General features: G+C 38.9%; 1 long non-coding RNA gene across 1 annotated transcript; it reads right to left on the minus strand.

Moving 5' to 3' along the window:
• Positions 1–2,908: 2,908 nt before the first annotated feature.
• LOC145792920 (uncharacterized) lies at positions 2,909–4,511 on the minus strand. Its single transcript, XR_014333126.1, has 2 exons — positions 4,226–4,511; positions 2,909–3,146 (listed from the first exon to the last, which is right to left on the minus strand). It is a non-coding gene; the product is annotated as an uncharacterized LOC145792920 (long non-coding RNA).
• Between the last annotated feature and the right edge of the window lie 20,814 nt (positions 4,512–25,325).

The following is a 25,325-nucleotide window of genomic DNA, read 5'->3' on the forward strand; positions in this document are numbered from 1 at the left end:
GAACCTCGGCTAGGAGGTGCAATTTCAAGCAACTTGGAAAGCATGAAACTTGATTCTTAACACAAGTGGACAGTAAAGTCCAGGGAACTTTGAGGTCGGCAAGTTTGATCTCGAACAAAGGGGCACAGATGAACGAACAGTGTAGGTTCCATCACCTCAGAATGCCGAGGTAATAGAACCTAGGGGGCAGTTGTGGGGATATATTTTCTAAGTACCAACACGTGGCAAGGTGACGCCGACATGTCAGCCGAGGTGCCACGTGTCCTGGTCGTGACGTCGAGGTAATCTCGGCAAGGCCGAGGTTATCTCCGAAGATATCGGAATCCGAGATAAATAGATAAGGGACAAGAGTCCTAAAATGAGAAAAGACTTCAGTTTGGGAAAAGATAAGACTCTTAGAGAGTTTATCCTAATCCCACTGGGAGTCACAGATTAGCAGTAATCCTAAGTTCATTAGGGCCAGGCTCCTTTTGGGACTAGGATTGTATTGGCTATAAAAGAGAGGCACCCCCATGAGTCTAAGGTATGCTTTTTAAGCTCAAGCTTGTGAGTTGAATAATTGATTATCTTTGAGAGATATACTGACTTGATCGTTGGAGTGCCCCCGAGTGGACGAACCACCGCGGGATTCTTATATTTCTGTTGCAGGTCAGTCAGGTGCCATCTATTCTGCCAGTGCTCTCCAGCTGAATACTGAGTTGGTAGTGTGATCGGAAATTCACTCACACAAAAAGTAAGAGAGGGACCCTAGACCAATTTTCTCATAATTTTAAAGATTGTGGATCTTTATAATTTATATAATAGGTGGAGTCAAAGTTTTGGAATGATAATGTCATAGTATAAAACTTCTATTTACACATTTTAATTATTTTTATAATTCCCACATTATACATTGTAATATAGTACTTTATGAAGTAAGTTTTGCATTTGTGGGTGTAATGAGATATTGAGTATAACTACAAGTTCCGAAGTTATTTTTGTATAGATATTTTGTGGGAAGTTTCGAATAGATATTTGTATATTCGGCATCCCTTTCCATATCATTATCAACCATAATATTTGCCGAATATCCCATCTGAGTATTTATTATTAATAGAATTTTTTTTTTTTTTTGGCAGGGAAAAGAAACTCCTACTAAACTAAATTTGAGGTTACTTGTTCGTAATCAATTTTTTTTGCTACTGGGGTAGGTGGGAAGGTGGGTGCACTTATATTTTATTTTATTTTTTTTTTTTTGTAATTTTATTCTTAATGATAATTGCGTTCAAAGGTAAAATTGTAATAAAAATTTAATTTTTATTAAGTGAATTTAAGAGTACTGTGTGTGCAAATTGCAACTCCCCTCCTAACAACAGTAAGTACATTCATGAAAGCAAAATATCAAAGGACTTGTAGAATACATTGGTTGCCATGACATTTCCAAAGACGTTAGTTAGGGTAAAGATTTTATTCTTAAACGAACTATTTTGTTGATTACTAATTGGCTAGTGCAATAGCCCAATTCGAAGACTACCCAATCAATGCTTAGACATGTTAGTTAATTTCAAGTTAACCACAGCACTGTTCTATTGTTGTTAATTGGGATCAACAAAAAAATAAAAAGGAAGAATTTGACTTTTGAAGACATGGATAGAGGAAAAAATAACTAAATAACATGTCTAGCATTGATTTTTTTTTTTGGAAAGTGACGAGCATTGATTGGGGTTGTACAAGAATTGTTCAATTGCATGGGTATTATTCGGTGATGCTACATGCATTAATTGTTATATTAATTAGTATATCAATATATTTTGCCTCCGTTTGGCAAGTTGGTTTTGAGATTTTTTGAGCTAAAATAGTCACAAAAAATAAAATACGCTTTTATCCCAATAAGATCACATCTAACCCATAATCATTACATTTTTTCTCTCACAAAAAATCAAAAAAGCTAAAAAAGTCAAAAGTTCTTCCCAAACCAGGCTTTTTAGCTCCAGGCTAAAATATCCAAAAAAATCAAAAAGTCAACACACTTTCCAAACGAACCTTTTATGATATTATTACTAATCCCACCTATTATACAAATTATAAATATTCAAAATCTTTAAAATTATGTCATATCATCGGTTAGTACACTAATTGGTATACCAATTGATGCATATAATATTATTCGTGATTATTCGATAATCTGAAAATACAGACACGTGGTGCTAGTATGATTGGTGAAGAAGGCGGAATATTAACTATGAATAATGCTATATGTACCAATTAGTGTATTAATCAGTATACTAATTGATGATGTGGCATAATTTAAGATATTTTTTATATTTGTAATTTGTATAATGAGTGACACTACAAAAAATTTGACTTTTTGCGACGGTAAAATGCCGTCGCAAATACTCAAAATGCCGTCTCAAAAGGTTTTTTGCGACGGCAGATGACTTTTAGCGACGGCAAGTGGGGGGTCGCAACAAAGGGGGTTGCAAAAGGGTTTTAGCGACGGGACATTACCGTCGCCTTTTTTTTGCGATGGCAAAGTTGGCTTTTTGCGACGGCATTTTTCCATCGCCATTAATACGAAAAAATCTGAAATTTTTTGAGACGGCACTGTGTTGCCGTCGCTAAAGGTGTTATTTGCGACGGCAAAAAATGCCGTCGCTAAAAAATATTTGAGACAGCACGATGTGCCGTCGCTAAAAGATTATTTGCGACGGCAAAGAGTACTGTCGCAAAAAACTTTTGTCTCAATCTGCCAGTATCATTTGCGACGGCAATGTGGTGCCGTCTCAAAAAATAAATAAATAAATAAATAAACTGCAGTAAAATTATTAAAAATATAAAAATTACCTGTATTAAATAAAAATAATTAAAAAAGAAACCAATAATTACATAATAATATAAAAAACCCAGTACAAAAATAACAATTCATCCATAATACAAATATTCTTGCATTCATTCATTACAACACATTAGCAAAATTATCCTACTACATAATATTGCATAATACATACACAATGTTTAAATACATAATGTTGTTCAGAATTCAAAATAACGTAAATCAAAAATAAAAGTTTCCCTCATGATTCTTCCGTGGATAACAAAAACAAAAGTAAATCGCAATCTTCACACGCCTGTATTCCGCAAGAAGCAAACTGCTACTCGGGAAATATCTGAAAACAAAAAATAAAAATAATTAATGACAATATAATTATGTGTTAATATTTTAATTACAAAAAAATATAAAAAATTAACTACTATATAATTACAAAGATAATATCTAAGGAAGTTCAAAAGATCTTATCTTGCAAATTCCTTAACATAAATAAATAAATAAATAAATAAAATAATTTAACCAATAAAAAACTTTAATATTCTTGAGCACACTTTGTTTGGCATAGCTTTTAATAAGTTAAAAATTAATAATTAGTAAACAGAAATTAAAAACATCCTTTCTGTAACTTTCTAATAATAAATTTTTTCAAATCTTATTTAAACTAATTTCTTGGTAAGTTTTAAAAAGTTGCATGTAGTAGTTCTCACCCATATTTTCAAAATAAAAAGGTATAACAAACTCCAATAAGCTGCACCCAACAAGCCCTATCATGTGTTAATCTGTAGAAAATAGTTCCTAGGGTTTTCCATGTATGACAACAGTGTACCTATTAACCTAAGGAGAAAAAAAAAAAACTGCATGTTTAGCATCACTCGATGCTAACTAGCTCTACTGTGCACCCAAAAAATCACTGAAATTGGAATAACATAATAGTTACATAACAAGCCTATTACTATGTAGATCTATGATCAGTAACTGTGTTTTATTCATCCAAACATAAACAAAACCTCCAAATATTGACAAAATAGGGAAGAGGGGGGGGGTGGAGGTAAAAGTTACATAAATGTATTAGAATTATAATTTATCAGATTTTTTTTTTTTTGGCAGATAAGTAAATATAGCCAAATGATGAATTACACCACATCCAAAAATCAACATAAAAGGAAAAATTAAAGACACTTAATGATCTTTTTTAGTGCGCATTTGGTATGTATTAAGAATGTTCAAAATATAATCACCATCCAATTTTCATTTAATTATGCCTATAGGAAAAGAAAAATATGATTAGAACTTCACTCATATATCCCGCAAAGTAAAATTAATCACTTTGTCACTTGGTTGAAATCTTATCGTGTGTTTGTCTAATGAATAATGCTTGCAGATTACAGTTATTTGGAAATAAAATAGGTCCAATACCTGGGTAAATCCATCTAGCCATGTTATTGATATAGCATAGTTTCCCATTGGACGAATTTCTTCAGGTTCAATATCTTCGAGAGCATCATTATACTGTAGTTTCTGCTTAATGTACCCACAAATTCAAGGATAAAAGGGGTAAAAATAACACTAAACCACAAATTCTGAAAACAATCCTCTGAAACGAGTTTCAATAAAAGAAGCCGAGTACTTTGCCACCAACATTCTTTCTCCTAGCTTTTTCATGGTCCATAATACCCGTAGATGTTGTCAGCACAATGTACTCAAACTGCAAGATCATTAAGCATCTATCATTATCACATAGCCCAAAATGTAAATTATACAGTGAGATCACAAACGAAGCATAAGAAAAATATAGGCACGGTGTACATTGTGAATGTTGCATATCACTCAAATTCAAAGGGTTCACAAAGGTATGAACGAAGTATAATTCTCCAATCAATTCCAAAAAATCCAGTAATTGTAGCCTCTAATTTTCATTTCAATGAGCAAGAACACCTCATTCATAGACTAAATAACAAATATTTTCCAAGGCTAACCTGTCTTGAGGGGAGCAATCTGGCCATCCAAGGTTCAATCTCTTTGACCCCAACATCAAAACAAGGACTAATAACCCCACATTTGTTCAGCCTTCCATTCAATTCAACCACAATTTTTCCAGATATGTGATCATCAACGTACTCAAACTCTCCAATGTAACCTACAACACCAATTGAAAGTCGAATAAACATATCTTTACATATTTCAAACAAACTTGTTTCAACTTTCATGAGAAAGAAGACTAAAATTTTAAAATTGATGGAGATGAATTATGCAAGAGGACAAACCATGCTTCTGCATGACAATAAGAAACTTGGTTATCACTTTTAAGGATGGCCTGATCATGACCTGTCGTTTTCCTATCTTCTCTGCATTGTACATGCTCTTGAGAGCATCATTCAGGACACTAACTCTCACCATCCTGGCAAATGAAAAGTGCTGAAAAATTACAGCACAAATTAATTTGCTAAAACAACACAAGAGATGTAGAGAGTTATCAGTTAGGAATAACAACAAAGAAGATACACCAGCTCCCACAGTGACGCAAACAGAGCATACCACGGCTATATAAGATTGTATTAAATGGAGGACTAACATTTACTTCCCCCACTCCAAATATAGATGGAACAAATTACTACTGAAAGATTTCTATACGGCACCCATGAAAATAATTGGAGATTGCTAATTTGTAACCATTATGGTTGTATACATGGCCTCATTTCTCAAAATGTGGGCACCACCAATGTGAGAGGGTGGCTTGTTGATACTGCCAAAATGGCTGCAGATTTAACATTGCCCAATAATTTTTCGTCTTAAATGGGGATATGGATTCCACGTCTTTCATAGGATATAAATAGAACACTTCAGTAAATACTCGGTGCCATAAATTGAAAATAAAAACCTTAATTACAATACCAAATTATACATATCTCAAGGCAAAGATTCAATTATTCAAACAACTCAAGACATGCCAACTCTGTTCAACACATGCAGTTAAAATAAGGTAACACTGTAAAGTAATGTTCTTCAAACGAAGCACCATAACCTTTAACATGGTTTATGCCATACATCATTCCACCCAGAAATGAAATTATAACCTTAACACAGAAAAGAAAGACAGCGTAGTCCATGTATGATCTACATGTATCCAGGATTAGTAATGAATAAATATAATATTGTACTACTAAAAATAAAAATAAAAAGCAAAAAACACATACAAATCAGAATTTCCAAGTTGCAGCTGCTGAAATATGTCTAAAAAGGATGTCAACAATTTAAACATGAAGACAATATTTGACTTCATCTAGAACAGGACCGCAAATCCATCAAATTTCAGCATCCACACTAGTCCACCATTTGTATTCAATCATATAAACCTACCTTCTAGTAGTTTTTTCTTCCTTTTTTTTTTAAATGAATAATCAATCTACGTGAATGAAATCTTAAAAAATAGATAAAGAAGTCAAAATGAGCTTGAAGCAATGGCAAGTGGGAAGAAACTTAAAATTTTATTAAAGAAACCAAAAGCACTGCAAACTCAACTAGAACCAACTGATTTCTTCAAGCACTGTCACAAAGTCACTAACCACATGCCCATAACATACAAACATAAGTTGTACCTAACAAACATCAAATCATTTTCCTTTCAATATTTGCCTATCACCTTCAGCCCAAAACAGCAACATGATAAGCACCAATTATCATACTACTCAAAGCTCTATGATTGACAACCTAACAATTTATGAGGTGAATTGAAACTAATAAAGGACAAAAATCTAATAACCTAACCAAACATGCATACGACATCAAACCAGAATTGACACAGCAATTTGAGATTTGAAAGTGAATTAATGGACCCAATATCACAAACTAATAAATACAAACATAAGACAATGCCGAATACGTGAAGACACAGACACTTCCAAAGATGTACCATTACACTTTAGATACTTAGTAGACATGTGCTTAGTGTTTAAACATGCATGAAATCAATCGCAAGTTTTGATGAAAATAGCTTGGAGCCAATGATTAAAACAAAAAAGTGCATTTCTACCTATCAAAACGTCCACTTTAAGATTTTATATATATGAACCCTAAATTCTAAAACTTCCAATTCTGTAGGTTCAATAAAATAGGTCTAATACCTGGGTAAAAAATAGCATTTCCAACTCCAAACAAAATTATCCTTGAATCACTTTTACCAAACATATTTCAAATGCTGGTCAAGGTGGAGTCCCGTCCACCTCCATTTTTTTTCATAGCCATCTCTGAAAGAACATGAGGTACATTAGAAGATTAATTTCTCATTAGAGTTTTGTAAAAACTTAAGGTGCAAAATTTACCTGTTTCTGTGCATTTTCTCTCGGCAGATTCCAATGTATTACATAGCTTTTCCTTTTCCTTGATATGGTCTTCTTCAACTTGTTGAAACCACTTTAAATAGAGCTTAAGTTTTCTTATGTGGTCATTCATTTGTTCCATTTTCCCATATCAATTCAGAACACATATAACAATATAACAAACTACAAAAAGTTGTACTATTTGGAAAATATTTACCAAAAGCTGGGGGTTTTGCAACTTCCTCCTCATATTCTTCCTCCTCTCCACCGTCACCGTCACCATCATCGCTGTACCAGACCAAGAACTCAAATCGATGCTGGCGGTGTTGAGAACCAGAGGCTACAACCTCTTCTGCAACAAACTCACTACCTCCGACCTCTACTTCGATCTCCTCGCCGGAACTTCCTTCACCGTCTTCGTCCCCACCGACTCTTCTCTCTTCGCTCTCGACATGACTTCTTCGGCCTCTGTTTACATCACCGCCCTCCGCTACCACATCGTTCCTCTCCGGTTATCCCTCCCGAATCTCCAGAATCTCACCTTCGGTTCCATTTTGCCCACGCTATTGCCGATTCACGATATTCAAGTTCAGAGGAGGCCCGAATCGGAAAGCTTACTGCCAATGGCGTTGATGTTGTGCCTGGTCTGTTCTTCGGCCGAAACATCGCGGTTCATGGATTGGGAGGTATTCCCAGTTTCAGAACTTAGATCAGTCTAGGTCATGGATCTTCGCTTCCGCCATCAACAAATTTGTACAATAATCAAAGTTGATATGGCTTTGGGGATTTTGCTTCAAAATGGTTTTGGGAATTTTGGTTTTAAAGATTTTAGGGATTTTGGGTTGGTTCAGAAAGGTTTGGGGATTTTAGGGAAACACATGACCACGAATAGGCTTGAAATGAGCGGGATAGAAAAAATTTCATTATTTTTTGCGACGGCGTACTTTAACCGTCACAAATGATGAATCCTAACAAATAAAACGACACCGTTTTAACAATACTTTTGTGACAGTAAATGTTCCCGTCTCAAAAAAAAAATTTTGCGACGGTATATCAGGCGTCGCAAATGTTTTATGTTTTTTTGTGATATATTCATTAGCGACGGGGTCAGCACCGTCGCAAAAGACCATTTTTTGAGACGGTTTGAAAATGCCGTCGCAAAAGACCACTTTTTGCGACGGTACTTATACCATCGCAAAAAGTTCCGTGTTATTTGGGCTGTTTTCTTGTAGTGTGAGATCAATAATAATGTCATAACTAGTGTTAGTACACTAGTTATTACACTAATTGGTGCATGTAGTACCACCGATTAAATATTTATATTATGTGATTAAGAAAAATAAAGGAACATAATAAATAGTAATTGGTGAAAAAATATGATCACATACTATTACATAATTTTTCCAATTTACGCTAGCCAATTAGCAATCAACAAGTTAGTCCGTTTAATGATAAAATCCTTACATTAGCTAACGCCATTTGAAATGTCATGGCAACTAATATATTATCTAAGGCTATTGTACTCAACTAACATCTCATTATACCCACACATCCAAAACTTGCTTCATATGTACCATATTAGTTAAAATGTGTAAATAGAAGTTTTTCATAAATTTTTATAATTGTTTCATTCTATGCAAAAACACTCATTATTATAAGTTATAATTATAAGAATACCACTCTCATATTAATATGTATTTTCCAAACAATTTCTTATATGAATTATTTTTCAAAATAATACCACATCATGCACTTTCGCATTATTGGTAAGAAAGGGTAGTTTGTTATCATTTTATTATTTTATTATTTTTGTACATTACATTTAAAAAAAATAAATAAATAACCGAAACCAAAACCAACAAAAAAGAAGAAAAGTTTGGTCAGGTAAAGTTGTGTAGTGACCGTGACCCAACAGCACCTTGATTACTTCCCTTTTAAAGGAAAATGTTTGAGGGCCACAATTTTTGTGGCAACAATGACTCAAAACTGCCAAAACGACATCGTTTTGGGTGCAAAACATGCCAAAACGACGTCGTTTTAGTTGTTTTGAGCCATTATGGCCACAAAAATTGTGGCCCACTAGCATTGTTGCCTTTTAAATTGTCTTTTAATTTTGAATTTGTAAACATACAAAAATTTAAAATAAAAATAAACATTATTTCTTCATAAATTTAAAATTCAAAGCCCTTCACCACCACAGTAAGCCCTGCCCAGGCACATATTTCCCCTTGCTCTCACCCAGTAGAAAATGGTGGAAAGGGGTGGGATGTGTGCAAAGAGGAAGATGATGGACTGGGTGCATAAAAGGCGAGAGAATTAATGGAAGAGTTACTATGGGAGGAAGGGGTTGTAGGTAGTAGTTGGGGAAGGGATGTGTGGGGACATATTTTTGGAATGACAACACGTGGCCAAGGTGACACCGAAGTGTCAGCCGAGGTGCCACGTGTCTTAGTCATAACGCCGAGATGATTTCAGCTAGGCCGAGGTTATCTGCGGAGATATCGGAATCCGAGATGAGCGGATAAGTTACAAGAGTCCTAGAATGGGGAAAGACTTCAGCTTGGATAAGGATAAGACTCTTAAGGAGTTTATCTCTATCTAAAAGGGAGTCCAAGATTGACATTGGGCCAGAGTCCATGGAAGCTAGACTTCTTGGGGGATCAGGTTAGTGTTCGCTATTAAAATGAGGCACCCTCGTGGGTCAAAGGTACGGTTTTTATATTCTGAATAGTGAGTTAAGCACTTTTGTTATCTTTGAGAGATAACTGACTTGATCGTCGGAGTACCTCCTGGTGGACGAACCAGCGCTGGAGTCTTTTCTTTCTATTGCAGGCCGTTCGGGCGCAATCTATTCTGCCAGTGTTCTCTAGTTGAGTACTTGTTTGGGCAGTGTGGTCAGAAATCAGCACACACAATTTGGCGCCGTCTGTGGGAACGAAAGGAGAATAGATGGCCAACGATGGACAGAAAGAGAGGGTTGGGGATGACATCCCCACTGGGAGTGGCAAGCACTTTGATCCCAATGTGGAGGAGGACGGCTGCAATGAATAGCCTCAGAGTAACAATAACAGAGAGAATGACATCGGCCAAGAGGGAGACGTACCAAAAAAGGCCGATCAAAGCGAGTATTACAACGAGAAAGATCTCTAGGTATGGAAAGATAGATGCCTGCAGAGGGACGACAAGATGAAGGGGATGGTGGACAAATTGGCAAACCTGCAATCGGTCGTCAATTTCATGATGCAGAACAACTTCGTGCAGCCACCGTTCCCGTTGCAAGACACGCCGATGCTAGCAGCCAAGAAGGATGCCCAAAAAGGGGGCAGTGAACGATTCCTACAGTCCCGCAGCATAACAGGACTAAAGGACATTCTCACCGGCCTTCACGGGAGATCGGGCAAGGAGATTCAATAAGGGGGGACTCTCGAAGAACACATCGCACTAAGGAAGCCTATGAACATCGGCAAGCCCAAGGGAATGAGCTTTGTTTCGACACGACTAATAGAGGGAGATCCAAGAGGACTCACAATGTCACCGGGAGCAGCGCACCAAAGAAGTTAAAGTCCATTGATAGCCGAGCTCCTGGACGGACTAAGGAGGATTTGAGGGACTACCTTCAGAGGAGACAACACGACGCCGAGGTAACCTCCTTAGTCAAACCGAGAACGCCATTTTTGGTAGAATTGGAGAAATTTGAGGCACCGAAAAGGTTCAGCATACCAAGGTTACAAATATACGATGGTAAGTCTGACCCTAACTTTCATGTCGGCTTGTACCTGAACTCAATGGCACTATACACTGGGAACAAACCATTGCTCTGTAAAGTGTTTCCCTCATCCTTTGGGGAAATCGCATCAGACTGGTTTCACAAGTTGCCGAAAGGAACTATGAAAAGTTGGGAAGGCCTGGCCGAGATGTTCATGGCCAAGTTCGTGACAAACAAACTGTAGCCGTTAAGGGTGGACTCCTTGATGGCTCTGAAGATTAGCGAGGATGAGGGTCTCAAGGCTTATGCCAAGAGGTATTATGAGGTATTCAACCAAATACCATGATACAACCAGGAAGTGGCAGTCGTGTCCTTCAAGAACGGCCTAAACAATGACTATCCACTTTGAAAGTCGTTGGCAAAGACACTGCCAAATAGTATGGAGGAACTCATGGCCAGAATAGAGAAGTACGCGAGAGTCGAGGAAGACACGCAGGGAACAAAGGCGTCAAAGCAAGAGAAGAGAAGTGACTCGCCGAAGCAAGACCGAGGTAATAATGGATACAGCAAGCAAGAGACAGGACTGAGGGCTGCACAGGCAGTCACTACCATATTCCGAATACCGATCTACAAAGTGCTGGAAAGGATCAGGAACCAACCATACTACAGAGCACCAGAGAGGGCTCCTGGCGAATTTATAGGAAGAAGTCTTGGCAAGCACTGTGCTTATCACAATGAGAACGGGCATCTGACTCAGAGGTGCAGAGCCCTAAAAGCACATCTAGAAGACCTGGTAAGACAGGGACATCTAAGGGACCCAATAGATGAGGTCAGGGCAAGGGAGGAGCAAGCGAGACTGTCTCAGGCACCGGCAGCACCACCCCCGCCAACACCATAACCGCAAGCAAGCGGACCCCGAGTGATCAATGTAATTCACTCAAGGGTCAATGAGAATGAAATACGCAGGGAAACTCAGAGGTAAAACACTTACAGCATGTGTGTCAAGTCAGGCAGAAAAGACCTAGGATAGACGAACACCAAAGACCAGTGGTGTCCTTCACTGAAGACGACTTGGACATGGTACAGCATTTTCACAACGATGCGCTAATAATATCCTTGGAAATTGGAGAGTGCCAGGTAAGGCGCATCCTAGTTGACCAAGGCAGCTCTTGTGATATCATGTATGTTAGATGTTACAAGGAGCTCGGCCTTCACCCAGATGATCTGGAACCGTCCAATAGCCTAATGGTCGGGTTCAATGGAATGCCGACATGGCCCCTGGGAACTACAAATTTGGCGATGCAGGCAGACACTAGGAAATTGAACACAAAATTCACAGTCATTGACACCCCCTCACCCTACAACGCCATCCTGGGAAGACGGTAGCTACACGCAATGAGGGTTGTTCCCTCAACATTACATCAGCTGTTGCGGTTTCCAATAGAGCATGGAATTGAGAAAGTCAGAGGGGACCAGTTGCAGGCAAAAAATTGGTCCATGGCAGCAATGAAGGCCACCTACAACATACAAGGACTAGAATCAACAGAGATTGAAGATGAGGACATACAGGTCCTTGAAGACGTCGACAAAGAACCAGCCGAGAAAAGTGAGGAAGCCCTGAAGAAGATCTTTGTCCAGCAAGGGGATGAAGAGCACTTCTTCCTCCTTGGCTCAGGCTTGGCCGAGGAGGAGGAAAAAGAGTTAGAGGCATTCTTCAGAGCAAACATAGAGGTGTTTGCCTGGACACCTTACGAGATGCTTGGCATTGACCCCGAGGTCACTTGCCATGGACTTAATGTGGACATATCAGCCAGACCTATTATCCAGCGAGCAAAGAGGCCGACATTGATGCATGTGGAGGCAGTAGAAGAATAAGTGGATAGACTCCTGGAGGCCAGAGTCATTCGAGAGGTAAACTACCCGACATGATTATCAAACACAGTTATTGTAAAGAAGAAGAATGGGAAATTGAGGGTCTGTGTGGACTTCACCAGCCTGAACAAGGCTTGTCCCAAAGATAGTTTCCCACTACCCAAGATTGACGAATTGGTGGATGCCACTTCAGGGCATGGAAGGATGAGCTTCCTGGACGCTTACAGGGGGTACCATCAGATAACCATGTACCCCCCAGATGAGGAGAAGACTGCATTTATCAACCCAAAAGGGTTGTATTGCTATAGAGTGATGCCTTTTGGGTTGAAGAATGCAGGAGCAACTTACCAGAGGTTGGTGACTAAGATGTTCAAACATCTAATAGGCAAAATAGTGGACGTCTACATTGATGACATGGTCGTGAAGACCAAGGAACCTGAAGATCATCTTGCCGACCTAAAGACAGTCTTTGACATCTTAAGGACATTTCAGCTCCGACTCAACGCATCGAAGTGTGCGTTTGGAGTTGGATCAGGGAAATCCCTAGGATACTTGATCACCAGAAAGGGCATTAAGGCAAGCCTAGATCAGATCAAAGCCATTTTAGAGTTGAAAAGCCCGACGTCGGCAAAACAAGTGCAGATACTGACTAGAAGGGCAGCAACCCTAAACAGATTCATAAGCAGAAGTTCTGACAAGTGCAGACCTTTCTTTAGTTTAGTAAAGAAAGCTGAAGACTTCTTATGGACAGAGGAGTGTGAAGAAGCCTTGGCCGACCTAAAGAAATATTTGACCACCGCTCCAGTTCTCTCAAATCCAATACTAGGAGATGAGCTGTTTTCATACTTGGCAGCTTCAGAGCATGCAGTAAGTGTAGTGGTAATCAGACAACAAAAGGGAGAACAAAAGGCAGTTTACTACATAAATAAAACCCTAGCAGATGCAGAGACCAGATATCTACCCTTGGAGAAGTTGACACTGGCTTTAGTAATGGCCTCTAAGAAACTAAATCACTACTTTCAAGCCCATAAGATTGTGGTGTTAACGGAGTATCCTTTGAAGTCCCTATTGTAGCAAGGAGATCTGACAGGCAGGATAGCCAGATGGGCAATGGTGCTAGGCCAGTATGACCTGGAATTCAGACCAGAACAGCAATCAAAGGCCAAGTTTTGGCCAATCTCGTGGCTGAGTTCACACTAGGCGCCGATGTACATCGAGCTCCGTTGAGCCGAGGTGTGCAGTGCCCAGGTGAAACCCAATAGAGAAAAGTAGAGAAACTCAGGCCCTTCAGCATTTATGTTGGTGACTCCTTCCGTCTGTTTGTTGATAGAAGTTCAAACCAACAAGGAGCGGAGGCAGGAGTAGTGCTAGTATCGCCAGATGGGCAGATACTGGAGCAATCCATTCACCTGGGGTTTAAGGCCTCAAACAATGAAGCAGAGTATGAGGCACTGATTGCAAGGTTGAAGTTGACAGTGGCAATGGAAGCCGACGAGGTAATGGTCTTCTGCGACTCCCAGCTTATCGTCAACCAGGCAACAGGCGAATTCGCAGCCCGAGATGAAAGGATGATGGCATATGCAAAAGAGGTAGGCAGACTGATAGCCTTATTCCAGAATTGCCGACTATAGCAGGTAAGCCGAGATGACAACGGCCATGCTGACGCCTTGGCCAACCTAGCTAGTGCAATAAAACCAGGAGAGGCAAGGACAATAATGGTTGACTATCTATCAGGACCATGTGTGGAGCCATTGAACACAGAAGGTGAGGTAATGTGTGTGGAGATGGGACCAAGTTGGATGGATGCAATAACAACATTCTTTAAAGATGGGAAGCTTCCAGATGATTGCAAAGAAGCACACAAGATTAGACTAAAGTCGACAAGATTTAGTCTGACAGCAGAAGGACATCTCTACAGAAGATCTTTTACAGGACCCCTTTTGAGGTGTGTGCATCCTGCACAAGTGGAAGACTTCCTATACGAAATACATGAAGGGGTATGTGGAAGCCACGCTAGGAGCAGGTCACTTGCCCATAGGGCCATCACTCAGGGGTACTGGTGGCCCTGCATGCAGAAAGACGTTGAAGCCTATGTCAGAAAGTGGGAAAAGTGCCAGAGGTTTGCACCTTTGATTCATCAACCAGCAGCAGATTTAAACCCAATGTCCAGCCCTTAGCCATTTGCCCAGTGGGGCATGGATCTTGTTGGACAACTACCTCAAGTGACTGGACAAAGGAAGTTCCTGCTAGTAGCAATAGATTACTTCACCAAGTGGGTAGAAGTAGAACCCCTAGCAAAGATTCGAGATGTGGATGTAAAGAACTTGATCTGGAAGAACATCATTACCAAGTTTGGGATCCCAAGGGCAATAATAGCAGACAATGGCACACAGCTTGACAGCATGCTAATCAAAAGCTTCTGTGCAAAATACAAGATCAAGGATTACTTACTCCAAGCTTCCCTCAAAGCAATGGACAAGAAGAAGCATCCAACAAAACCATCTTGGATGGCATCAAGAAGAGGTTGGAAGCAGCAAAGGGAAAATGGGTAGAAGAGTTGCCCAATGTACTTTGGGCATATCGGACGACGCCGAGAAGATCAACTGGGGAATCCCCATTTGCCATGGCTTATGGCACAGAGGCAGTGTTCCCATTAGAAGTCAGCATCCTAGGGATCAGAACCTAGGGGGTAGAGAATGGGACAAATGAAGCATTTCTAGCCGAGATCTGGATGTGTTGGAAGAAAGAAGAGAAAGAGCAGCAATTCGGCTGGGGGCATACCAGCAGCAACTTGCTATGGCTTACAACAAGAAGGTTAACCCAAGAGAGTTCCAAGCTGGGGACCTCGTCCTGAGAAAGGTCGTCGGCAATAAGAAAGATCCTAGAGAGGTTAAGCTTGGCCCGAATTGGGAGGGACCTTACAGAATCATCTCGGTTGCCCGCAATGGGGCACATCGGCTTGAAGATAATGAGGGCAAAGAGTTGCCAAGACCTTGGAACACTTGCAATTTGAAATTTTTCTATCATTAGATTTGCTGTTTATGTTTTATTTACCCGAGATATCAATAAAGTTCAAAGTTGGGAAAATTACAAATTATGTGAACAGTTATATTGCGATGTTTCTGATTGAAACATGGCGAATAACTTAGACTTATTATATGGCAGAGTAGAACCTTACTTGCATATAATAGAGTTGAACTAAGTTTACGATGTTTCTGATTGAAACATAACGAATAACTTAGACTTATTGTATGGCAAAGTAGAACCTTACTTGCATATAATAGAGTTGAACTAAGTTTACGATGTTTCTGATTGAAACATGAATTTCCAGGGCTTAATGCTCTTTCCAGTGTAAAAGGGGAATCTAGCCAAATGGCTAAGGATGTCCTCCTAACACCTCCAGAATTTTACATCCAGAATTCTATCATTGAGGAAACAGTCCTCTATATTAATACAGAAGATATCCAATGAATGAATGATCCATGGGAAATCAAAAGGCAGTATCTTACTACTCAGCATGCTCCACCGCATTTTGATCAATACAGATATATTTTTGAACAAATCCTTACAGAAACTGCTTCAATAGAATTTAAGCATACGTTGGCTGAACCCAACCATACTGCTAGCCCTATCAATTACAGCAAAGCAACTATCCAGAAAATCTTGCCTATGCCGGCTTGGGGTATGCATCCCCATGTTACCAGATCTCTGGAGATTCGCACTAAAGAATCTCGTTACAGTTATTGGGATTATATTGATGCTTTTTCCCAAGCATTTTATTATATGAATTCCCCACGGAACCATTCATGGTTTATTCGTGTTATTCCTGACGTTCTCCAAAACGATCTCTCAAACTGGTTTCTTGTTTGGTGGGATAAGTTTGGATTACAACCCGATGTATATCCGGAACCCATTCGTCTTGCTTTCAATGAATGGCAAGTTGCTTACAGTCACATTCCAGTATATAAGGATACTTCCATGTCCAAATATACAGCTCATTTTGTCATACATTTTGGAATTCTATGGATTTGGAAATGGGATTTCCAGTGTGACTTTCAGAACAAAGTTCCACATTTAAAAAGAGTTTTCTTTACCAAATGGTGAACTAAGGGACTCGACACTCCCCAACAGCAGAAGGACATTTTACAGAAAATTAAAGCCCACACTCAGGCTTGCTGGGATGCCTCTCTAAAATTACAGTCAGCCACTCCAGTTCAAAATCCTTTTGTCCAGATTCAAAATGAATTAAGACAAAAATATCCAAAACTATCAGAACAAGAATTAATCATTAAAAGTATGGATTTTATGAAGGAACAATTGTTGCAATCTCTTTCCAGAGATGATACCAGCATGAAGTCTGGTTCCAGTTGTAATACCCCTGTTCTGTAGTATGCTAATCGGTCCTTAATACGAGTATGATGATGTGTTTAATATGATTTTATGTGCCATTTTGTGAATATATGTGATTTCGAAGTTCTATCTGTTCACCATAGGAATATATGTTTGAATAATTTGCTTTGGAAATTAAATTGGAGGCCATATCGGCCACAAAACCCGAAATCGATTACGCCATTGTGATTGGCATAATTTTAGAACCTACGGTGAAATTTAATTAAAAATTGATTCAGGTCAAATTAAGTCGATTTAATTGATAAATTAGAGCCCAATTACTTTATTAATATTATTTGGCCTTAGTGGGTTTTGTTGTAAGTCTCTATACTCCCTACTCTCTCTTATTCACCTCATTTGATTGAACTTGGAACTCAAAAACATAGAGAGAGCTGGCTGTAGAGACGGGGGAGGAGAGAATTGTGTAATCGTTGGCCCAAACTTTGGAATTTGAAGATTTAGCTCAAGAATTGACTAGAGCTTAGAAGATCAAAGCTTTTAGGTGAGTAATTCTTGGATTATAGTTTGTAATTTTGTGTGTTCAAGCTAATTTGGTGATCAAGAGTGAGATTGAAATGAAATTGTGTTGGATTTGTTGAATTGAAGCTTAATATGTGCATCCATGTAAAGACTTACTTTGAATTGCATGTTTGAACACAAATGTGTATAATCCATGTGAAATGTTAAAGGAAACTCATGTTTTGATCACCATTTGTGTTATCTAAGCTGAGAATGTGGCTAATTCATCACATGCATGTACAATTTGAAACGATATGAGCTTGAATGCATGAGTTTGCTATGTTGGTGTTGGGTTTAACATATTTTGGGACATGCATGTAGATAAATCAAGAGATTGAGCTTCATAATGTTATAATCTTGCATTGGTGCCATGTTAGTATGATTATATTTGAGATTTGAGCCATTGCATGCAAGTAATGTAGCTGAAAAATTGATTTGGAGCTCAAGAACACAACCTGGAATTTCTAGAATTTTGACTTCCGCTCGAGCAGGGGAAGGGCCGCTCCAGCGGAGAAATCGTGCTCCCAGCACTTTTTGCAGAGTTGGATGTCCGCTCGAGCGGGCTATCTCACGCTCGAGCGAGGAGTTTTTGTAGACAGGCCTTCCGCTCGAGTGCTTTATTCCACGCCCGAGCATATTTTTCATGCAACCAGTACTTTTGCAGGCCTTAAGGGCCCGCTCGAGCGGGGACCCTGTTCTCTGAAATTTTGTATGCTCGTTCTGTGTTTTGTTTTCCGTTCTCTTTCACTTGTAAGCACTCTTAGGCATGTGTTATGCATTGTAAATGAGTTAATGAGATAAGAATAAAGCCTAAAGAGGAATATGTGAATTAAGGAACGGGTTGAATTGTTAATGACCCTTTTGTGTTCATGGAATGTGTAGGGTCAAGCTCCAGGGCGAATCCACAAGCCGATCACTGTGAGTAATATCGATATTTGAAAGCTTGTCAAAGTCCAATTGTTTATTTCCCTTATAAGCTTTATGAGTTGTTAATTGGGATTGTGGACAAAAGTTTGACATGATAGAAATGAATGGACCGCAGGTCGTTTTGATAGAAATGAATGGACCGAAGGTCGTTTTGACATGAATGAGTGGGCCGAAGGCCGTTTTGACATAAGTGAATGGACCTAAGGTCGTTTTGACACGAATGTATGGGCCAAAGGCCGTTTTGATGTAAATGAATGGGTCGAAGGCCATTTTGATATAAATGAGTGGGCCGAAGGCTGTTTTGACACGAATGTATGGGCCGAAGGCCGTTTTGACGTGAACGAATGGACCAAAGGTCGTTTTGACATAAATGAATGGACCGAAGGTCATTTTGATAGAAATGAGTGGATCGAAGGTCGTTTGGACATGTATGAATGGACCTAAGGTCGTTTTGACATGAATGAGTGGGCCGAAGGCCGTTTTGACGTAAACGAATGTATGGGCCGAAGGCCGTTTTTACGTAAACAAATGGGCCGAAGGCCATTTTGACAAATGAATAGGCCTAAGGCCGTTTTGACATAAATGAATGGGCCGAATGCCGTTTTGACATGAATGAAAATCTGAATGGGCCAAAGGCCAGAATGTTTAGAACTACAATCACTTGATTTGTATTTCGTATAGTTATATATCTGTTAAATAGAAATATGAATTGGGCCCAAGGTCGTTTGGAACATGTTGTTTTACATTGTTATGTAACTTCTGTATTTGATTTGATATTATTCACTGGGCTTTCGCTCACGCTCATTCATGTGTTTGTAGGTGAGCCAAGAGAGGTCCAAACCCAGCCTTAGTGAAGTTTGTATGGAACAACTAAGGTTTTGAGAGAGTCAGCCCTTGTGTCTCACGCACGAGACCCGTCTTCGCCCTTTTGTTGTGTATTTACATTTTGTCAGGTTGGCGAAGTTTTGAATACGTCTGTATATAGTTTTCATAGGTTGACTTAGAATGGATGATCCTGTCTATATAGAATCTTATGTCATTACACTTTCTGTTGTGAGTTATTAACATATGTACATATGGAATGTTATGGTGTGCATATAAGCACGGCTCTATGGACAAAGTTTTAAATTTGCTTCCGTTTGGCCCTTTTTACTCTGATGAGTCTTGTCTTATTTGGCTTGAGGCCGTCGGTAATCTCGTGATTACTGGCCGGTTATGGCCTTAACCCATAGGGGCGGGTTCGGGTCGTGATAGAGTGGTATCAGAGCACGAGTTAATAACTCACACACTTGTCCAAAAAGAGCAATAAGCGTCTAGATAAGATCTAGGATGCATTCATGTGATAAATACGAATCTGAAGGCATCAAGAATATGCTTAAGTGTTTCGATATGAACAGTTATGTATTATAAATTCGTGAATTGCTTGCATTGTAAACCATTGGAATATGTATGCTCTCTAGTATATGCATACTTGTGAATCTTTTGTATAAAGTATAATGCAAGTTTAATCAAATGGTGAACTTTAATTATTTTCTGATAATATGAAATGACAAGTTCCCTAAAATGCTATTTTTTGCATGAGTGAATGACTGTCTAAATTTTCTTCGAATGTAATTGGGATATCCTTAGCAAAAGCCCTCGCTGGGGGGAAACAATACCGTGGCTTATGAATGAGATATGTTACCCGGTACCGAAGGTTCCATTATGGAACTTGTTATGCGTGACCAACATGATATGTTACGCTAAAGGAAATACCACACATGATTTGAATATGAGAAATGAATTGTTACACTACTGCATACAATAAAATTTGTTTTGTTATAGTGCACATACATGAACATATGAACCATGAAAAGTTGCTTATGTGCATTCGATTATGCCAATGGGTGCCTATGTGAAACATGGACATGATTTGAGTATATAATTACTTAGTAAATGTTCAGCATGCGATATTTGATAAGTATGCAATTATCTGTTATGTATGTGATTTATTGCGTACGATATGTGAAATGAGAATATAACAATGTGCCTATGTGCGAATGTACCCATGCGTATCTGTGTTTATTTTTGTATTGGACATCCCAGTAATTGGCAAGGTTTAATGAGATTTTGTGTAGAGGATGGTTAAATTAAGGGCATACGAACTAGAAAGCTCTTCCACAGCCCGACTTGATAGACTGGGAAGAATGGTACAAGAAATGACAGAGATCTTAAGACAACAACGTCAGTTGCTGCTATGGCAAGAACTTTTGCCACCACCAGTATAAGAAACGCCGAGGGGTCGTTGTCGAATTTCGGGGGCTTGTTATAGGTGTGGTAAAATGGACCATATGGTAAGGAATTGTTCCCGAACTGAGCAATGTGAATAAATGTTCTGCCTCAGCTAAATTCGTACCAGTGGTAGGAATTGCTACTTAGGATAGAGTAATTACACTCATCCTAGAAAGCATTCAGAATACTGTGATTGTTATCTCGTGTATCTATATTGTTTACAAACGAATGCTTATGTGTTGATTGATTTTGAATTAGTACATGTGTACATCTTTGCTTGGGATATTATTTGATTCGAATCGGCATATCCTTTCGTATCTGTTGCATGTGTATTTAGATTGGTTGGACCCACAAGATCGAGACCGTATTTATTGAATGTGTATGTCCCATTTGGGGAAATTTGTGAAATGCGTATTGGGGTATCGATTAACTCTGCACATGCACATGTACATCTGAACCTATGTTTAGGGTGATTTGTTATATTACTATTTCAATGACTAAACTACTGGAAGTATGATTCTGTGATCGTGTGACCGAGTTGAGCACCCTAAATGATGAACTCTACAATTGTGAGACCATGTATTTTGATTGGTAGAAAGTTGACTGGATTACGTGACTATACTGGGCTCGACTCATAAACCAATGCTTTTGTGGCTAATTTGAAACTTTTGCGTAACAATCCTATACTATGTGTACCTGAGGAACTCTGTTTAATGTGTTACTGTGCACCATGTTCTTGCATATAAGACTTATTTGAGAACTGCTATACTAATTATGATACGTACCTCCCGATACGAATAGCTGCATGCAAATGCGACTACCCCCCAATTTATGTAGACAATACCGTATTGTACCTGATTTGAAACACTTTGATATGAACTATTGTGGTGAATGATTCCGATATGACCTTGAGAACTGATGAACTTAGGGCAGTTGAGAAACCATCACCCATGTACCTAAGCAGACGAAATATGCCTTACAGAACTGAATGTGCCCTATTTGAGAAAATTTTTATCTGATTCGATCTAATAGAACCTTTGTTTGATTTAATTTGGCAAGGCTTGTGTCGGGATTGATTTGATAAGACCCTCTATCTAATTTAATTTTGTAAAAAGGGATTGAGGATTGCTTGTAAATAAATAGCCAGAATATTCTTAGCAGAAAAACTGATAGACCCAAAACTTGAATCTGTTTAGAGTACTTGACCTATTCGAAAGACCTTTTGTGGGCTATGACAGATTGATCTAACCATGAACACCATTGAGAACCAACCCCCAACTATCGAGGACATATCGTTGAAAATGAGCCGAATTGTACAAATCCCGTGATTGGGTGTCTTAAGGAACGATGCTTGTGTATTGTCTCATCCTTGTTGGTTGACGCTATGGGGACCGATGATGGCAGATTGATTTGATTATAAGCAGTACTGAACATTTGTCTTTGACTGATCAGAATATGTTTTGTAAGGGAGAGTAGTTGCTTCAATGTTATCAGATTTTGGGAAATCAGGTTAAAGTAAATTGTATTATGTTTGTTTTGATGACATTCTTGGAGCGTCCCTTCGTGTTAGGGGACGTTAAGCTTATGTAGCACCTTTGTTGAGATATCTCTTTTGCCACCGACGGTCTTGTACGGGTGGGTTTGTCTAATCGATCTCGGGCTGGCCACCGACGGTCGTGAACGGGTGTGCTTTGGTCCCGAGGCGATTATTTGTTTGCTTTGTCCCAAATGTCATCTCTTGAGATCATGTAGATGTTATTAACATCCAAAGAAGCTTTGAAAACCCTGATTATCCGAAAGTGTGTGGATTCAGTACGCCTTGTGTAAATAACTGCTCAGTGCCATTATATTCTGCAATTGGGGCTCTAAGAATGTGTAAATTGTGTTTAACGCGTGTTTGACTGTTTTTAATACTACCTTTGACGCCGTGGGGATCAATATGTGAATTGCCTTATGCTTTCGACAACTATCAGATAATATGGAGAGACTTGATGGAACGGGGAATTGAATGAATTGAGAACACGTGTATTGTGTTAAAAGTTGACTGCTTCGATGTTCTTGTGCTTTACAATTGGTGCTATAGGGATATATGAGTTACGTATGTCTTGTGGTGGATTGTTTTGTTGTTATCCTTTGTTGGTTCGGGAATCTGTATCTGGATCCACTTTGTGTTCCTGAAAAAATTTTGATTGACCTTGAATGACTGTGATGAGTCACTAAACTAAGTACTGAATTGGGTTGTAAATTGCGGGATTATTGAAGAACGAATTGAACTTCTGTGATAAGGAAATGAACCGAACTTCTGGGTAAAGTTAGTTAGCATTAGAAATAAATATGTTGGTGACCTATTGTGAAGAAGAAATTGTTGAATTAGTGCCTAAATGTTTTCGGTGCCAACAAGGCAAAGTTGAATAACAGATATTGGCAGAACTACTGCAATCTCTACCTCTATTTCGGAATGGAAATAGAAATACGTGACTACAAATTTCGTTGTGAGGCTGCCTTAGACGCCCAAGTATAAGTCCCATTTGGGTTATTGTGTACAGAATTACTAAGTTTGCTTATTTCCTCCCTGTGAAATTTTCGTATGATGCTTGTAGACTAGCCACTGTTTACATCAATAAGGTTGCCTGTTGTATGGGGTCCCAGTATCTATTGTTTAGACAGAAAACCTAAAATGTGTTTGAATTCTGTCAAGCCTTCAAAAGGTGATAAGAACTAAACTGGGATTCAGCGCTACTTTACATCCACAAATCAATGTATAATCCGAAAGAGCTATTTAGACTCTGGGAGAAATGCTCCAAATGTGTATTTTAGATCTTTGGGGAATTAGAAAAATCTATCCACTATTGGCAGACTTTGCTTACAACAACGGCCCACACTCTAGTTTCAGTATGGCACCATACAAGCCTTGTATGGAAGAAAAGGTAAGTCCCTGACTGATTGAGAACAGAGTGTCGTTCGATTTTGAGACTAAGTAAATGGCTATCAAAAAGGATTGGAACCGTTGAATGAAAGGTGTTCCGAATTGTGTTCGACTAAAGGTAAAATAAGTTTGAGGAACCAAACTTCCTAAAGGGGGGAAGACTGTAATACCCCTGTTCTGTAGTATGATAATCGGTCCTTAATACGAGTATGATGATGTGTTTAATACGATTTTATGTGCCATTTTGTGAATATATGTGATTTCGAAGTTCTATCTTTTCACCATAGGAATGTATGTTTGAATAATCTGCTTTGGAAATTAAATTGGAGGCCTTATCGGCCACAAAACCCGAAATCGATTACGCCATTGTGATTGGCATAATTTTAGAACCTACGGTGAAATTTAATTGAAAATTGATTCGGGTCAGATTAAGTCGATTTAATTGATAAATTAGAGCCCAATTACTTTATTAATATTATTTGGCCTTAGTGGGTTTTGTTGTAAGTCTCTATACTCCCTACTCTCTCTTATTCACCTCATTTGACTGAACTTGGAACTCAAAAACATAGAGAGAGCCAGCTGTAGAGACGAGGGAGGAGAGAATTGTGTAATCGTTGGCCCAAACTTTGGAATTTGAAGATTCAGCTCAAGAATTGACTAGAGCTTAGAAGATCAAAGCTTTTAGGTGAGTAATTCTTGGATTATAGTTGGTAATTTTGTGTGTTCAAGCTAATTTGGTGATCAAGAGTGAGATTGAAATGAAATTGTGTTGGATTTGTTGAATTGAAGCTTAATATGTGCATGCATGTAAAGACTTACTTTGACGTAAATGAATGGGTCGAAGGCCATTTTGACGTAAATGTGTGGGTCGAAGGCCGTTTTGATACGAATGTATGGGCCGAAGGCTGTTTTGACGTGAATGAAAGGACCAAAGGTCGTTTTGACATAAATGAATGGACCGAAGGTCGTTTTGATAGAAATGAGTGGACCGAAGGTCGTTTGGACATGTATGAATGGACCTAAGGTCGTTTTTACATGAATGAGTGGGCCGAAGGCCGTTTTTACGTAAACGAATGGGCCGAAGGCCATTTTGACAAATGAATGGGCCTAAGGCCGTTTTGACATAAATGAATGGGCCGAATGCCGTTTTGACATGAATGAAAATCTGAATGGGCCAAAGGCCAGAATGTTTAGAACTACAATCACTTGATTTTTATTTCGTATAGTTATATATCTGTTAAATTGAAATATGAATTGGGCCCAAGGCCATTTGGAACATGTTTTACATTTTTATGTAACTTCTGTATTTGATTTGATATTTTTCACTGGGCTTTCGCTCACGCTCATTCATGTGTTTGTAGGTGAGCTAAGAGAGGTCCAGACCCCGCCTCAGTGAAGTTTGTATGGAACAACTAAGGTTTTGAGAGAGTCAGCCCTTGTGTCTCACGCACGAGACCCGTCTTCGCCCATTTGTTGTGTATTTACATTTTGTCAGGTTAGCGAAGTTTTGAATACGTCTGTATATAGTTTTCATGGGTTGACTTAGAATGGATGATCCTGTCTGCATAGAATCTTATGTCATTACACTTT

Source organism: Camellia sinensis, chromosome 6, assembly GCF_055761805.1.
Source record: "Camellia sinensis isolate YWXY chromosome 6, ASM5576180v1, whole genome shotgun sequence".
Classification (NCBI taxonomy): domain Eukaryota; kingdom Viridiplantae; phylum Streptophyta; class Magnoliopsida; order Ericales; family Theaceae; genus Camellia; species Camellia sinensis.